Genomic DNA, 16,263 nt, shown 5'->3' with positions numbered 1-16,263 from the left:
ACAAAATTGAACAGTCAATGGTGATGAAGGTATAATAATACAAGCACCCTTACATAGTTCTTTTTTTTTTTTTTCCTCTCATAGTCCTGATGGGAATTAATCAATATAACATTTCTGGAAAGCCATTTAACACTATTAAGCATGTTTAAATGTTCTACCTTTTTTTTTTTAATGTTCTACCTTTTAATCCAGTTTGTCTATATATTACTGCTGAATATATATATGTCTATATATCACTGCTGAATGATATATGTCATTATATCACTGCTGAATAACAAAGTACCCCCAAATTTAGCATCTTATAGCACATTTTTATTGAGATATATTTGACATATAATATTGCATAAATTTAAGATGTACAACATGTAAATTTGATACATTTATACATTGTAATGTGATTACCATTGTAGTAATAATTAGCACCTGTATCACGTTCCATAATTATCATTTCTTTTTAGTGGTTGTGATAACTAAATTCTAGTCTCTTAGCAGGTTTGAGGATTCTAACATAGTATTGCTATCTATATTCACTATAGACAATAACGTTTATCTTACATAGTTTCTGCAGGTCAGGAATCTGGGAGTAACTTGGGCTAGATGGTTCTGGCTGAGGATTTTCCAAGCTGTTGGTCAAGGCTTCAGTTACCTGAAGGCTTGACTGAGGCCGAAAAATCTGCCCCCAGGACGCTTCATTCACATAGCAGTTGGCAAGTGCCTCAATTCCTTACCACATGGACCTCTCCATGGAGATGCTAAAGCATTTTCACATGTCAGCTTTCTGCTTCCAGTGAGTGATCCCATAGAGAAAGAAAAAAGAATCCACAGTGATTTTTGTGACTAAGCCTCAGAAGTTATCTTTCACTGTGTTTACAGTATCCTATTGCTTAAACAAACAAATAAAAAAAAAACACCTCTATTTAGTATGGGGTTGGAGGTGGGGAAGATTTAGACAAGGGCAAGAATACCAGAAGGGGATTGTTGGGGACCATACTGGAGGCTAGTCTACTTATAGAAATCTACTTAATCGACTTTAGTCAAATAATCTAAAATGCAGAAAAGACTTTAGACATCAAGATATTCATCAAAATAATATTGATAATAGTAACAATTTGAAGTCACAGGGCAGCCTGGGTGGCTCAGCGGTTTAGGACTGCCTTCAGCCCAAGGCCTGATCCTGGAGACCTGGGATCGAGTCCCATGTCGGGCTTCCTGCGTGAAGCCTGCTTCTCCCTCTCTCTGGCTGTGTCTCTTCCTCTCTCTCTCTCTCTCTCTGTGTGTCTCTCATAAATAAATAAAATCTTGAAAAAAAAAAAAGATGCATTCATTCTTTCAGGTCAATAGGGTCACATTGCAAGATCCTGATCATTAGTGCACAGTTGAATCAGAAAGTTTATGGCTGAATTTGCCTAGCTAAGAATCTTAACTACTACTACTCAGGTGTCCCCAACTACTACTACTCAGGTGTCCCCAGCGGAACTTTGTTGAAAGGTATATTTTCATTATTTCATGCCAAATTTTAAAGCATGGCATGTTTTGTTTTTTTAAGATTTTTTATTTATTTATTCATAGAGACAGAGAGAGAGAGAGAGAGAGGCAGAGACACAGGCAGAGGGAGAAGTAGGCTCCATGAAGGGAGTCTGACGTGGGACTCGATCCTGGGTCTCCAGGATCCCGCCCTAGGCTGCAGGCGGCGCTAAACCACTGCACCACTGGGGCTGCCCCGCATGGCATGTTTTATTGCAGAAACTAAGTAATTCTCCATGGGGCAGTGTGTGTGTGTGTGTGTGGGGGGGGGGACTACTGTAGCACATATTATATATCTTTCAGTTTACTTATATAAGAAAACATAAAAAGGTAGTGCCAGGTGAGTAGAATGTTTACTCTGAATCTAAATGATAAAGCAATTTTTTTGAGGGTGTATAATCAAAGAAAAGAAGGAAATTTGGGTATTTTTCCAACAGTTAATGGAATAGTTACATGCATAGGGATAAAGGAAGAGGCAGTATTTAAATTGTAGATCTAAGATCTCAAAACAAGGGCACAGTTGACAAGGTGTCTGGTTAATGTAATGGGAAAACCAATAATTCCGGTTTCAAAGATTTTTTTTTACTTGAATTAGTCGGTTTGTCTGATTTAACTACATAATCACCAGCTTTTCCCTTTATGTCTTTTTAAAAGATTTTATTATAGAGATGCAGAGAGAGACAGAGAGGCAGAGACAGAAGCAGGCACCATGCAGAGAGCCTGACGTGGGACTCGATCCAGGGTCTCCAAGATCACGCCCTGGGCTGCAGGTGGCACTAAACCACTGCGCCACCAGGGCTCCCCCTCCCTTTATGTTAAAAAATGACCAGGTATCATAGAATGTCAAGGAAAGCCCATATAACCGGAATATGTCCAGTTGGTTTCCACTGGTGTGATCTGCTGACTGGCTGCAAACTGTTATATGCTGCACATTATGTTCAAAACTTTGTAGTATATGAGAAAAAAACAAAAATAACTACAAATTCTCTGCAGCAACTTCTAAAAATATGTTGATTCCATTTCCCCACCTCTTGAAATTGGACTGGCCTTAGAGTTGGGCAATGATGAGACATTAGCAACTCTGATGCAAGAAGTGGCTTGAATAGCATTTATGCAATGAGGCTGGTCCTTTCTGGTTTTGGAAGTAAGCTGCTAAATTGGGCCAAAATTTCTCTTTCTGTCTCTTTCTCTCTCTCTCTCTCTTTTAAGATTTATTCACTTGAGAGAGACAGAAAGTATGAGCATGTGCGCACACATAGGGGAGAGGCAGAGGGAGGAGAGAGAGTCTTAAGCAGACTCTGCACTGAGCACTGAAGCCCTAGGCAGGGCTTGATCCCAGGACCTTGAGGTCACAGTCTGAGCTGACCAAGAGTCCAACACTCAGCCCCTCAATTGTGCCATCCAGGTGCTCCTCTTCTTCAATAACCATTGAGTTCAATCATTTTGGTGAAACCATTGATTTAACCTAAATGTTGGTTTTATAAGGCAATAGCCCTAAAAATATACAATAGGGTCCTAACTAAAAAATAGGTTGTATTCTAAGAGTCATTTATAAATCAGTTATCTGAACCTTAGAATATATATCCATGCATCATCACAGTGTCTGGTAAATGGCTGGTGCTCAAGATATAGTTCTTGACAAACTGAGAGTTGATGGAGGGAGGTGGGTAGGGGATGAGCTAAATGGGTGATGGGTATTAAGGAGGCACTTGTATTAATGAGCAATGGGTATTGTGAGTGCTGAATCACTGAACTATACTCCTGAAGCCAATGTTGCACTGTATGTTAACTAACTAGAATTTATTTTTATTTTTTTAAGATTTTATTTATCTATTCATGAGAGACAGAGAGAGAGAGAGAGAGAGGCAGAGACATAGGCAGAGGGAGAAGCAGGCTCCAAGCAGGGAGCCTGCTTGGGACTTGATCCCAGGACTCCAGGATCATACCCTGGGCTGAAGGCAGTGCTAAACCTCTGAGCCACCAGGGCTGCCCACTAAGGGACTCCATCCCGGCACCCCAGGATCATGCCCTGAGCCAAAGGCAGATGCCCAACCACTGAGTCACCCAGGTGTCCCCAGTTAGTTGATTTTAAGTTAAAGAGATTATCCTGAGAATCTGGGTGGGCTTCATACAATTAGGTGAAAGGCCTTAAGAGCAAAGAGAAAGACAGATAAGAGAGGGAGAGAAATGGCAACATTTGTTGAATCTATGTGAAGTTAATTGCACTGTTACTGGAACTTTTTGAAGGTGTAAAATTTTTTCAGCATCAAAAATTTTTGTAAAGGCAGGAGGAAGGTGAGTAAAGTAAAAGTATTCAAAATCCTCACACTGCACTAGAAGTGGTAAAAGCACATATTTACCTTAAAGTTTTAGGGGCACCTGGGTGGCTCAGTCAGTTAAGTGTCCAACTCTTGGTTTCAGCTCAGGTCATAATCTCAGGGTCATGAGATCAAGCTCTGCATTGGGCTCTGTGCTCAGTACAGAGTCTACTAGAGATTTCTCCCTCCCTCTCTGCTCTTCCCCTTACTCACACGCACACGTATGCTCTTTCTCTGTCCCTCTCAAATAAATAAATAAAATCTTTTAAAAAAATAAATAATTAGCGGTGCCCGTGTGGGTCAGTTGGTTCAGTGTCTGCCTATGACTCAGGTCATGATCTCAGGGTTCTGAGATTGAGCCCTATGTCGGGCTCTGCTCAGTGGGGAGTCTGCTTCTCCCTCTCCCTCTGTGTTCTCTCTCTCTTTCTCTCTAAAATAACTAAATAAATTTTAAAAAATAATTAGTTAAGATTTAATCAATCAAGGATTTCATGTTATAATGTCTTAGGTAACCACCAAAACAAAGTAAAAAAAATAACAAATTAATGGGAAAGGAATGAGAGAATAGAATAATAAAAGATAATGACTGCAAAAGAAAGCAAGATGTGAGGGAAAGAGGAACACAGAACACATTGAATAAAATAGAAAACAAACTGTAAGATATTTTTAAGTCTAACTATATTAGTAATTACATAAATTGTAAACAGACTAAGAATGGTTGTCAGACTGGATTAAAAAATGATTCTGTTTTTATAATAAAAGTAAGACATTAACTGCCTTTTTCACTCTGTTGACACTTGCGCTGTTGGTGGAAACACAGTGGTGGAAAAACGGCTGGCACCTTAGCCCAAGTCAAGGCAGTAACACCAAACTGTATTTACTAATAGCCGTTGTGCTCTTCACTGCCAGGCACTCGCCAGAACAAAAAGTCCATCTCACTTAAGAATGCCCTTGATGGGCAGCCCCCGTGGTGCAGCAGTTTAGCGCCGCCTGCAGCCTGGGGTGTGATCTTGGAGACATGGGATAGAGTCCCACGTCGGGCTCCCTGCATGGAGCCTGCTTCTCCCTCTGCCTCTCTCTCTCTCTATGAATAAATAAAATCTTTTTAAAAAATTAAAAAAAAGAATGCCCTTGATGAAGCATTATACATTATTAATTTTATGAATCCAATTCTCAAGTACAGTTCTTTTGTCTCTCTCTTTTTTTTTTTTTTTTAATTTATTTATGATAGTCACAGAGAGAGAGAGAGGCAGAGACACAGGCAGAGGGAGAAGCAGGCTCCATGCACCGGAAGCCCGACATGGGATTCGATCCCGGGTCTCCAGGATCGCGCCCTGGGCCAAAGGCAGGCGCCATACCGCTGCGCTACCCAGGGATCCCCAAGTACAGTTCTTTTGAATACAGAAGGGATCTTAGCAGTCTTTTCCTCTGGTCCTATTCTCATATACAAATTAACTCTTCAGGATTCTGTTAAATGGTCGATTGGTTTTGGCTTAAATGCTGCGAGGATAGCAAATGTGTTCCCTATAATACAGTTTACTGAGCGATCATCTATTCCTACTGTCATACCCCTGACCAGCCTCTTAGTATCCCCAGGGACCAGGTGCTCACTTCTCTGCAAAATAAATGGTGCCATCTTTAATGATGCTAGTTGCCAAAGGCAACGTTCTAATAGCTTGGAAAACACTTGGTTAACAAGGCTGGAGATTTCATGAAAATTATGAACCACATAATACCAAAAGAGCCAAGAGTTTACCATGTCTAAGATCATGGAGGGGTGCCTGGGTTGCTCAAGTCAGCTGAGCGCCCAACTCTTGATTTTGGCTCAGGTGGTAATCTCAGGGTCATGGGATCGAGCCTTGCACCAAGCTCCGTGCTCCGTGCTCCGTGGGGAATCTCCTTGAGATTCTTTCTTTCTCCCTCATGCTCGCATGTACACACTCTCAAATAAATAAATCTTCAACAAATTCACATTTTGTGGGTGTATACATTTTGTTTAACCTTATAATAAACACATACAAGTTAATAAGCTACTATGGCTCACTCCACAATTTACAAACGCACATATATCTTAACACACTCCCTAAATTTGTTTTCAGAAATCTATTGTGCAGGGCACCTGTGTGGCTCAGCGGTTGACCATCTGCCTTCAGCTCAGGTCATGATCTTGCGATCCTGGGATCGAGTCCCACATTAGGCTCCTCGCAGGGAGCCTGCTTCTTTCTCCCTCTATGTCTCTGCCTTTCTCTGGGTCTGATGAAGAAACAAATAAAATAAAATAGGAATCTAATGTATATGTCACTAATGCTAAGAATCACGGGAAATACAATTAGACATACAACAATTACCTTACTTTTATTTTTTTTAAAGATTTTATTTATTCATGAGAGACACAGAGAGAGAGATAGGCAGAGACACAGGCAGAGGGAGAAGTAGACTCCCCGCTGGGAGCCCAATGTGGGACTTGATCCCCGGACTCCAGTATCACGCTCTGCGTGCAAGGCAGAGGCTCAATCACTGAGCCACCCAGGCTCGCCAACTCGCTTACATTTAAACTCAGAGTGCTGGGCCTTTCCTATAGACTCATAGTAACTTTCACTCTGCCCTGTTCGACTAAGAAGAAAACTGACATTGCCTTTCTGACCAGTAAACATGGTGAGGAAGAAACAGCATCTTATAGAAAAAACAAACAAAAAAGAGCCAAGAATAAAACAGTCAACACTGTTTAGATTGACCAATAATGTGAGAATGCCAGCCATGTCTAGTATTGGTCACAAAGATTCAAGGAGCCAAAATTGTATCTGATGGTCTTTTCAGTTATATTTTTGGAGGCAGTATTTCTAACAAAGGTACATTTCTGACGTTCCAACTAATCACCAAGGATGTTCAGGGCAAAAACCTGCCTAACCAACTTCTACCAACTTCTGTGGTAGATCTTATTCATAAAGTATGTACTACTCTGATGCACACATTCATGGCAAACAAGCAGTGGGTATTTTGCCTTGTTTAGATGTTAGATTTGCATGTTGGATTTACCAAAAAGTACACAATATTTCTAAAATTTCTGATGACTAGCTCCATTCATCAGTATCTAGTAGCGGCTTCCAATATGGAAAATAATGGAAATTATGTCACAGAAGATATCCTCAAATTGACTTCAGGGACGCCTGTGTGGCTCAGCGGTGGGGCACCTGCCTTCAGCTCAGATCGTGATCCTGGAGTCCAGGATCGAGTCCTACATTGGGCTCCCTGTATGGAGCCTGCTTCTTGCTCTGCCTGTATTCCTGACTCTCTCTCTCTGTGTCTCTCATGAATAAATAAATAAATAAAATCTTTTTAAAAAATAAAATAAAAAATAAAAATGATTTCAAATAAATGGTCAATAAGGTTGGGAATGACATAGAAAAATCTAACCAATCTAATCTACTAGAAAAGAATAAAAGCTGAGGAAGCCTGAATTTGAATTGGACAAACTAATGAAGGCAATAGTTCTGGAAAATCTCTTGGGAAATAAAAATGCCTAGCTTATCAAAAGCCTTGCTCAAACCCAAGAATCTTTTTAAAAGCAGAACTTTTATTTTTTTTTTTTAAAGATTTATTTATTTATGATAGACAGAGAGAGAGAGAGGCAGAGACACAGGAGGAGGGAGAAGCAGGCTCCATGCTGGGAGCCCGACGTGGGACTCGATCCCGGAACTCCAGGATTGTGCCCTGGGCCAAAGGCAGGCGCCAAACCGCTGAGCCACCCAGGGATCCCCAAAAGCAGAACTTTTAAATGCTGACAAAGAATAATTCTTATGGAGAGCAGAGGAAGCCAGGTGAGTGGTTAAGAGAATATAACATATAACATTTTAAAAATATTAAATAAAATGTTCTACCCTCACAGAATCTAATATGTTCACTTCATGCACAATTTATTCTCCTCTTTTTGTTCTATTGTCTATAACTTCTTTGTCAAATGCTGGCCATTATTTAAATTTTTTCCTTCACAGAAGGGAACCACAGTAAAATTGATATTAAAAAAAAAAATCTAGGACACCTAGGTGGCTCAGTGGTTGAGCATCTGCCTTCGGCTCAGGTCATGATCCAGGGGTCCTGGGATCGAGTCCCACATTGGGCTCCCCGTGGGGAGCCTGGTTCTCCCTCTGCCCATGTCTCTGCCTCTTTCTCTCTGTGTCTCTCATGAATAAATAAATAAATAAAATCTTAGAAAAATATCAGTGTATAATGCAATCATTTTTATGTGCCAGTAGAAAAGGATGGTGAAAACCAAATTGGGAATGAGAAAACAGTGGTGACCAAAATAAAAACTTTTTAAAAATCAGTAACATAGTGCCAGAAATATCAAACATTTACTGAGATGGCTTACTGTGTGCCAGGCATCATCTACCATTTGTCATGCACAATCCCACTTGAGGCTTACAACCATTCGAATTGTGTCAGCTGGAACCTCTGGGAAGCAGATGGAGCTTTACTGGGGGAACGCCTGTGAAAGAGAAAAGGTGGAAAAAGTAGAACTGGGCAGGCAGTCTTCAGACCACACTGCAGAGTTGACATTTATTAAACATCAGGCTGGATGGGGAGAGCCTCACTGAGATCTCGCTGCAGTCTGAGAAATCCTTGGCCATCAGGAACTCTGGAGCAACATTTGCCCACTGGAAGAGTCTCATCTTGGGCTGAAGTGACTATGCTCCTTCCCCACAGAGCTCAGTCACTGGTGCGGGGTGTTGGGGGGTGGCTACCCAGGAAGATCATGATCTTACCTCAAAATCCGAGTTAGCTCCAAAAGGTTCTAAGAGCTAAAGCACTCCTCAGAGCTGAACAGCAAGTTCCTTCCTGCAGGCAGATCTAAGCCGTGTACCTCAGGGCTGCCACAGTGAGGTAGGTTTTATTATGATCCGATTTTCGGAAAGTAAAATGAAGCATAGAGGTTATGTAAATTTCCTGAAGTTACACAACGAGCAAAGAGCTAATAAATCTCTCCTCTGTTCCTTGTGTGGTTGATAGTAAAACTATTTTATGATTTATTGGAGTTTTTAGAAATGTTCAATGTTTATCAATAAGTCATTTAAATATGCCTTTTAAAAATATTAAGTGTTTTATTGCTAAGTATACAAAAAGACTATCATGCAAAAAAGAAAAAAAAGACTACTGTGTTAAAGTTTTCATTTTAAAAAAGCAAAAAGGATGTGAGATAATATATTCCAAGCTCTAAAGATGTTTAGTCCTATTTTTCTTTGCTCCCCAGCCAAAAGGTGGTGTTGTTTTTAACAATTAAATCTCTGGGCCTCAGTCAAAGGTGCTAAGTTTCAGTGTGGATGAAGAGTTTACAACATAGTTCTAAACATCTGAAAACTGGAATTGCAGGAAAGTGCTCAGAGACCCATAATTACAGTAGCACTCCCAGGTGCTGCTATAACAATTTTATTGCCAACACACTGGTCTCTTTTACCTCCTACACTAGGGAGGTATGAAGGGCCAGAGGAAATAGTCAAGCAGCAGGCAGTCTAGTGGTTATAGGCATCATTTGCCTAATGACATTTTCTAAATCGATTTCTTTATTACCTAGAGACCCTACTCCTTCCCCTTTAATTGTCATGTTTTCCTGACTCTGAGGAAAACACTGCTTTGGGCAAGCTGGAGAGCCCAGGTGGCTGGGGCCTTCAGAATTCTAGACTCCTCCATCCTTGCCAATTCTTTCATCATAATCTGTCATGGGAAAGAAGTAGGGTAGAAGAAACCAAGGGGAGCTGGAGTTGGGATCGCCTTTGTATGAAAAATAATCCTCTGGCTCTTTGGCTTTGCTTTTAACATAACTTTTAAAGAACACAGTCTAAGTTTATTGTGGAAAAATCAGAAAACAGGAGGGAAGGAAGGGAAAGAAGGGAAGGAAGGGAGGAGGAAGGAGGGAGGAAGGAAGGAAGAAGGGAGGGACAGAGAGGAAAGGAAACCACCACCCAGAGCTATCTGATATGTCAGTTAGTGCATACCTTTCCAGTCTCTCACTCCTGTGTATTTGTTGTTATTCCTTAACTATTATTTTGTAACTAGTTCTTCTTTATTCAGTATCATGAATGTCTTTTTACGTCAATAAATCAATTTCTACAAATTTGTACATATATCTGTAATACATTCAAAGAATATCCCATTAGGGAACACTTAAATTTTTTTTGTTCCTTTTTTATTTTTATTTTTTAAAGATTTTATTTATTTATTCCTGAGAGAGACAGAGAGAAGCAGAGACATAGACAGAGGGAGAAGCAGGCTCCATGCAGGGAGCCCAAAGTGGGACTCGATCCTGGGACCCCAGGATCACGCCCTGAGCCAAAGGCAGACGCTCAACTGCTGAGCCACCCAGGCAACCCTCGTTCCTTTTTTATTTTTATTTTTTTTCCTCATTCCTTTTTTATATTAAAAATGACAACTTAAGGGCACCTGGGTGGCTCAGTGGATTAAGGGTCTGACTTTTGGTTTCCGCTCCAGTCATGATCTCAGGATTGTGAAATCAGCTCCACGTTGGGCTCCTCATTCAGCAGGGAGTCTATGTGAAAGGTCCTCTCTCCCTGCCCCTCCCTTCACTCATGCATGCTTGCACATGCATGTGGACGCACTCTCTCTCTCTAAAAATAAGTAAATAAATCTTTTAAAAAATGTTTCAAGGGGATCCCTGGGTGGCGCAGCGGTTTGGCGCCTGCCTTTGGCCCAGGGCGCGATCCTGGAGACCTGGGATCGAATCCCACATCGGGCTCCCGGTGCATGGAGCCTGCTTCTCCCTCTGCCTGTGTCTCTGCGCCTCTCTCTCTCTCTGTGACTATCATAAATAAATAAAAATTTAAAAAAAAAATTAAAAAAAAATAAATAAATAGTAAACAAAATATTAAAAAAAAAAATGTTTCAAAAAACAAATTAGTGAACATTCCTGTAGCCAAATTTCTTGGTAAAGTTTTTGAGATAAAATTCTCCAAACAAAATTTAACATTTAACAATGTTAAAATGTACAATTCAGAGGTTGTTAGTATGTTCACAAGATTGGGCAATCATCACCAACCATCTGGTTCCAGAGCATTTCCATCACCCCCAAAAGAATCCCTATACTCTTAGCAATGACACTCTCAATACCCCTCTTCCCCCATCCCCTGGCAACCACTAATCTATTTTCTGTCCTATGGGTTTACCTATCCTGGACATGTCATATAAATAGGATTATACTACATGTAGCCTTTTGTGTCTGGCTTCTTAGCAACATGTTTCAAGATTCATCCATGTTGTGGCCCTTTAGTGCCATAGGAATCAGTGTTTCATTGCTTTTTATGGCTGAATATTTGGCTGACATTTGGGTTGTGCCAATAAAACTAGGGAAACGGAGATGCCTGGGTGGCCCAGTTGGTTAAGCATCTGCCTTTGCCTCGGGTCATGATCCCAGGGGTCCTGGGATTAAGCCCCTCATTGGGCTCCCTGTTCAGTGGGGAGTCTGCTTTTCCCACTTCCCCTGCTTTGCTCTCTCTTGATCACTCTCTGTCTCAAGTAAATAGATAAAATCTTTTTTTTTTTAAAGATTTTATTTATTTATTCATGAGAGACACAGAGAGGCAGAGACACAGGCAGAGTGAGAAGCAGGCTCCATGCAGGGAACCGGACGTGGGACTTGATCCGGGTCTGCAGGATCACATCCTGGGCTGAAGGTGGCGCTAAACTGCTGAGCCATCCGGGCTGCCCCAATAAATAAAATCTTAAACAAAAACAAAAACCCACTAGGGAACAGTCTCCATGACTTTTCTGCCATATGCTAAAGTGGAAACGTGCTTATGTGGCAGTGGCACATGGACAGTCACTGGAAAAGAGTAGGACAAGACACTGAGGTCCACAGCCAAGGACAAAGTCAAGGCTATTATTAGTACACTAGGGTTGGGAATGGAAAGTTGGATTTACAAGAGATTTTTTTTTAGTTTGTTCTTAAAAATATTCCATTATCTTAACAACGAGAATACATTTTTTTAAAGCCAGACAGCTTGGCTTCATGGCTATGGTTATTTGTTCTGGTCCAAGGCAGGTCATGTTTAATGTACCCATTGCACCCTACATAACATGAGGATAACATCTGCAGCCAAGGAAAACTATGTGAACTTATTCACCTAATATAAACATATATATATATATATAGTTTTTAATATTTTATTTATTTATTCATGAGAGATACAGAGAGAGGCAGAGACACAGGCAGAGGGAGAAGCAGGCTCCCTACAAGGAGCCCGATGCAGGACTCGATCTCAAACCCTAGGATCACGCTCTGAGCCGAAGGCAGACGCTGAACAACTGAGCCACTCAGGCGTCCCTATATATGTATTTTTATTTTTAAGACTTTATTTATTTATGCATGAGAGACATATATAGGGAGAGGCAGACACAGGCAGAAGCAGGCTCCATGCAGGGAGCCTGATGTGGGACTTGATCCCTGGTCTCCAGGATCCCACCCTGGGCTGAAGGCGGCGCTAAACCACTGAGCCACCGGGGGCTGCCCCCTGCATATGTATTTTTAAATCAATAAGAGAAAAAGTCTATACCCAACCAAGTAGTGAGTTCTCTCACAGTGTGGAAAAATAAATAACTAAAATGTGGGCTTTAAACAAACTTAAGGTCTAAAAGCTCTCTCCCTCATATGAGTAAAAAATCAGGCAGCTTGGTTCTCTAAGCTGTCTGGCACAGCTGATACAGGGAATATGCACCACAATAGGGATCAAGTTTGCAGTATTTTCTGTAGAGAGCACACTTTGCAGCTTCACTTCAGACCCTATAAATCCCAAGTAATGCTGCTTTTTGAGCTCCTTTGATTGGAGAGACCATTTCATATGATAATATTTTTCCTGTACTTCCTATCAATGGCAAGCCTCCTTTTCCATTACATATAAATCCATTTCATAGGATACCTTGTAGCTAAGATTTCTTAAAGAAGACATAAAAACATAACCAGGGGGGCACCTGGGTGGCTCAGTCAGTTAAGCTTCCAACTCTTGATTTGGTCTCATGTTCTGAGTCATGGGATTGAACCCTATGTTGGGCTCTGCGCTCTGCTGCTTGTCCCTTTCCCTCTGCTCTTCCCCACCCCCCCATAAATAAATAAATAAAATCTTAAAAAAAAAAAAAAAACAATGAAAGAAAAAGGTGATCAGTTTGTCTGCCGTAAAATGAAGACCACATCAGGGATGCCTGGGTCGCTCGTTGGTTGAGTGTCTGCCTTTGGCTCAGGGTGTGATCCCAGGTCGGGGGATCAAGTCCCACATCAGGCTCCCTGAGAGGAGCCCACTTCTCTTTTTGCTTATGTCTCTGCCTGCCTCTCTCTCTCATGAATAAATAAATCTTAAAAAACAAAACAAAAAAAGCATCAGGGGCACCCGGCTGGCTCAATGGGTTGAGCATCTGCCTTCAGCTCAGGTCACAATCCCAGGGTCCTGGGATGGAGCCCTGCATCAGTCTCCTTACTCAACAGGAATCTGCTTCTCCCTCTCCCTCTGCCCCTCTCCTGCTCTTACTCTCACACATGTGCTCTCTCTCTCAAATAAATACATTAAAAATAAAAATAATTTTAAAAATAATAAAATGAAGAGCATCCATGTTAATCAATTAGGGAATACTTTCACTATATATATATGTGTGTATATACATATATAAAATAACATTGTTTACTTTAAAGATATTACAATGTTACTTGTCAATTATACCTCAATTAAGCTGGAGGAAAAAACCCAATAATTCCCATTCTAGTTATCTATTTGAAAGTATTTGGAGGGATCCCTGGGTGGAGCAGCGGTTTGGCGCCTGCCTTTGGCCCAGGGCGCGATCCTGGAGACCCGGGATCGAATCCCACGTAGGGCTCCCGGTGCATGGAGCCTGCTTCTCCCTTTGCCTATGTCTTTGCCTCTCTCTCTCTCTCTGTATGACTATCATAAATAAATAAAAATTTAAAAAAATGAAAGTATTTGGAATTGCTATAAAAAACAGTTCTCCGGCCTTAGTTCTTCCAAACCTGGAATTGACCAAACCAGACACACCTCCCTACACAAATTAAATTAAATTAAGAACATTAGAAAGAAACCATTAAGAGATCTAAAAGGCAACCTACAGGGATCCCTGGGTGGCGCAGCGGTTTGGCGCCTGCCTTTGGCCCAGGGCGCGATCCTGGAGACCCGGGATCGAATCCCACATCAGGCTCCCGGTGCATGGAGCCTGCTTCTCCCTCTGCCTATGTCTCTGCCTCTCTCTCTCTCTCTCTCTCTCTGTGACTATCATAAATAAATAAAAAAAAAAATTAAAAGGCAACCTACAGTGTGGGAGAAGGTATTTGCAATACATATATGTACACACACACACACAAATATATCCTTCAAAGGATTCATATCCAGAATGTTTAAAACTCTTACAAAAAAAAACTCTTACAAATCAGTAAGAAAAAGTCAAATAGAAAAAGACAAAAGGCAGTGCAGATATTTCATAAAAGGATATATGAATGACAAATAAACATCTGAAAATGTGCTCAACATCAGCATCAAGGATATGTGGATTAAAGCAAAAATGTGACCAGAATGACTAAAATGAAAAGATGCTAAATACCAATTGCTGGCAAGGAGATGGAACAAATGGAACTCTCATACACTGCTGGTAGAGTACAAAATGGTACGAACACTTAGGAAAATCATTTGCCAATATCTCTGAAGAGTGAACATATGCATATCCTAGGGTACAATAATTCCACTCCTACTATATACCCAACAAAAATGCATCCATATGTTCACCAGAAGACATGTACCACAGTGTTCATCAAAGTTACCAAAGTATCTATGAAAAAATTATGGTTCATTCAAATGATGAAATATTACACTGTAAGGAAAATGAGTGATCTAAAACTATACACAATACAGATGAATCTTAAAGTTTAAGATAGAAAAGAATACGTGCTATCCAATTCCATTTCTATAAAGTAAAAACACAAGCAAAATTAATCTAATTGTCAGAAGTCAAGGGAAGGTAGTGACTGGAAAGGAGCATGGGCAGGGTGCGGGAGGGTTTCTGAAGAAACTGGTCATGTTTCCTTTCTTAAACCGGATGCAAGTTACATGGGTATGCTTGGTTAGCAAAAGTCCTTGAGCTATATACATTTATGATAGTGCCCTTTATTTTTTTTCATTTATTTTATTTATTTTTATTTTTTTCCTTTATTTTTTTTAAAGATTTATTTATTTATTCACGACAGAGAGAGAGAGAGAGAGAGAGAGAGAGAGAGGCAGAGACACAGGCAGAGGGAGAAGCAGGCCTCATGCAGGGAGCCTGATGTGGAACTTGATCCTGGAGACACAGGCCTCATGCAGGGAGCCTGATGTGGAACTTGATCCCGGGTCTCCAGGATCATACCCTGGGCCAAAGGCGGCACCAAACCGCTGGGCCATCGGGGCTGCCCGTGCCCTTTTCTTTAAAGTAGGCTCCATGCCCAACGGGGTGCTTGAACTCATGACTCTGAGATCAAGAGTCACATCCTCTACAGACTGAGCCAGCCAAGTGCCCCAGTAGTGCCCTTCCTTATACATATTTCACTCTGATGAAGTTTGAAAATAAATGTACCCAGGGAAACCTAAATTTTTAGTGGCTAAAATGTTTATCTGCAAATACTTTTCAAATTATTTTTTAGTTTTTCGGATTTCTACTTACAGAATTTTTGGTATTGGCATCAAAATTGTTTCTTACCAGTTGGCCTTTCTGAACCTCTGTTTTCTTACCTGTAAAATGAGGATAGTAGAATTTAAAAGCCAGGGTGATTTTTAGGGGTGCCTAGCTGGCTCACTCAGAAGAGGATACAATTCTTGATCTCAGGATTGTGAATTCAAGCTGCACGTTGGATGTAGAGATTATTAAAGAAGATAAACTCTAAAAAGTAAATAAAAGCCGGTGTGATTTTTAAAGTGCTTAGCACAGTGCTTGGCACAAAATGTTCAATGGTTAACTTAATACTTTTCTCTAAACCAGTGGGACTTCCCGGGTGGCTAATATAGCATCCTGTACTAACCTCTGTCTTAGCATTTCTTAGTGTCTATTTTCCAAGACTGTGAGGCCCTTGAGAGCCAGGTATAGTGTGTAGCATACAATATTCCCAAAGCCTAGTTTAGCATCTGGCATAGAATTCAGTATTTATTAAATAAAATGATTAAATACATTTCAGATACTTTGCAACATCTATTTATTGCTAAATCATGGAATCACATTCATATTCTCTGAAACAAGTTTTCTTGGTTTCTATCCTCCACTAATAATTTATCCCAAAATATTCTGATTTGATTCTGTTCCAAGAGAACCTCTTCCTGCTATTCCCTCATATTCTTCATTACCTGTCATATTAGGGCAGCAGAATTTTGATCTGCTAAATCTAAATAACTTC

The 16,263-nt window shown here is 40.7% G+C and overlaps 1 long non-coding RNA gene across 1 annotated transcript; it reads right to left on the bottom strand.

The window, feature by feature from the left end:
* Positions 1–290: 290 nt before the first annotated feature.
* On the bottom strand, positions 291–8,945 carry LOC125753847 (uncharacterized). The gene is made up of 4 exons (XR_007406516.1): positions 8,606–8,945; positions 8,212–8,328; positions 5,962–6,095; positions 291–778 (listed from the first exon to the last, which is right to left on the bottom strand). It is a non-coding gene; the product is annotated as an uncharacterized LOC125753847 (long non-coding RNA).
* Between the last annotated feature and the right edge of the window lie 7,318 nt (positions 8,946–16,263).

Source organism: Canis lupus, chromosome 27, assembly GCF_003254725.2.
Source record: "Canis lupus dingo isolate Sandy chromosome 27, ASM325472v2, whole genome shotgun sequence".
NCBI classification, from domain to species: Eukaryota; Metazoa; Chordata; class Mammalia; order Carnivora; family Canidae; genus Canis; species Canis lupus.
This window is presented reverse-complemented; position numbering and strand designations above follow the sequence as displayed.